The sequence below is a fragment of the Halyomorpha halys genome, unplaced genomic scaffold (assembly GCF_000696795.3).
Source record: "Halyomorpha halys isolate HHAL.00 unplaced genomic scaffold, Hhal_1.1 Scaffold555.1, whole genome shotgun sequence".
Lineage (NCBI taxonomy): Eukaryota > Metazoa > Arthropoda > Insecta > Hemiptera > Pentatomidae > Halyomorpha > Halyomorpha halys.
In genome coordinates this window covers 126,789-128,341 of record NW_027116372.1, presented here as the reverse complement: position 1 = coordinate 128,341, position 1,553 = coordinate 126,789, and the positions used below count along the sequence as shown (strand labels likewise).

The following is a 1,553-nucleotide window of genomic DNA, read 5'->3' as shown; positions in this document are numbered from 1 at the left end:
ATTTAGATAAAATCTACGTTGAAGTAGATAACAATACAAGTATAGTTCCATTTTTTCCTCCATTAATGGCACATGTTCATTTGTGTTAAACTCTTTTTTTTTCTTCTCAACAGTTTAGTTTTTGTTTGAAGGTAACGAAGTCAGTTTTTTTTTATTTTCAATGATATTGCTGTATTATCATATCGTTGATATTATTATTATTGTATTATCCTAAGGGAATTTCCTGTTCTCTAGGATTTTTATTGTTCAGGCTGAAACAACACCAGTGTAATTGTACAATGGGAAAATATAATCATAAATCAAGAAACTTTTTCAAGTTTTATAATTATTTTATGTAAACTTTAGTTATTTGAGTTAACATAAAATGCAGCCTTTTGATTCATTATTATTGGCAGTTTTTTAAGAATAATGATTTTTATGAAATTTGAAATGAATTGAAAAAAAGATTTTATTATTTGTTCTAATAAATTATGTATGATTCACTGATTAAAAATTGCTATCGTTTTATGGGAATTAAAATATGATAAATGTTACTCACCTTAGCTGTTTGTAAGTAAAGGAAAGGAAAAACAGAAAAATGTAATAATTATGAAGTTCAACTAATATTTGATTTGAATTTTACCGGAGTTTTAACTCTTGGACAAATCTAAGTTAAACGAATCTTAGTTTAACTGGCGATATTGATATAAATACAAAATATACTGCTCTAAATTATTAAATCTTCCCTCCTAGGAAGTTGGAATTTTTGGCATGATCATTTATCTTTTGAGAATAGAAGCATGCAATAATTCTTTAAACAACAAATGTTGAATTACTTGTAACTTTAAACTATTACAATGTAAACTAACTCAAGGAAAACTTGAAACTAACAATCTCCATTGTTAGAAGGACATCAGAAAGGTTCAAAAGTAGTTTAATAAAGGAGAGATTTTAATGGAAATATGATGGTTATCTTGGTAACCAAAGTACACCAAGCCCTCATTGGTCCTAAACTCATGCAGTGGCATTTAAGTCTCAAACAACAAACTACAGTTTTATCACTTGGCATTTTTTTTTCTTTTTCTAAAATGTTAACGATTGACATTTAGTCTATAATACTCGATGTATAAACTGGATTTTATTAGCAATCCAAAATAAAATGTTCGTTTTTGTACATTACTATAAGAACTATGAAGATAAATTATTATAATCCAATCTGTATCACATAATAAAAGTTAAAATATTGGTTCAGTTCGGATTTGTATGGTAATGTGCAAAACATTTATTTTTTACATTGGCTTGTTATCTTAGATTTTTATGTAAATTTTATTTTGTATCCTTAACATTTAGATAATCAAATTACTATATAGTACCAATAGCTATTAAGAATAAATTATTAAATTATCTGTACCTCAAAATATTTTGTTAAGATTGTAAATAAAATTTGTATATAGTATAGTTTATTTTTAATTATAGCTTCCCTGACACTATATTAGAAGGTTGAAGTATAAATATAAACATGAAAGTCACATTTATAAACTTTATGCCTTAAGTACTTCAAAATAAAGAAATCA

The 1,553-nt window shown here is 25.3% G+C and overlaps 1 protein-coding gene across 1 annotated transcript in view; it reads left to right on the top strand.

Moving 5' to 3' along the window:
• Positions 1–1,415, top strand: part of LOC106684199 (uncharacterized) — a gene marked incomplete in the record, with an annotated part of 117,711 nt that extends 116,296 nt beyond the window's left edge. The window contains 1 exon segment of the mRNA XM_067053181.1: positions 1–1,415.
• Positions 1,416–1,553: the final 138 nt, after the last annotated feature.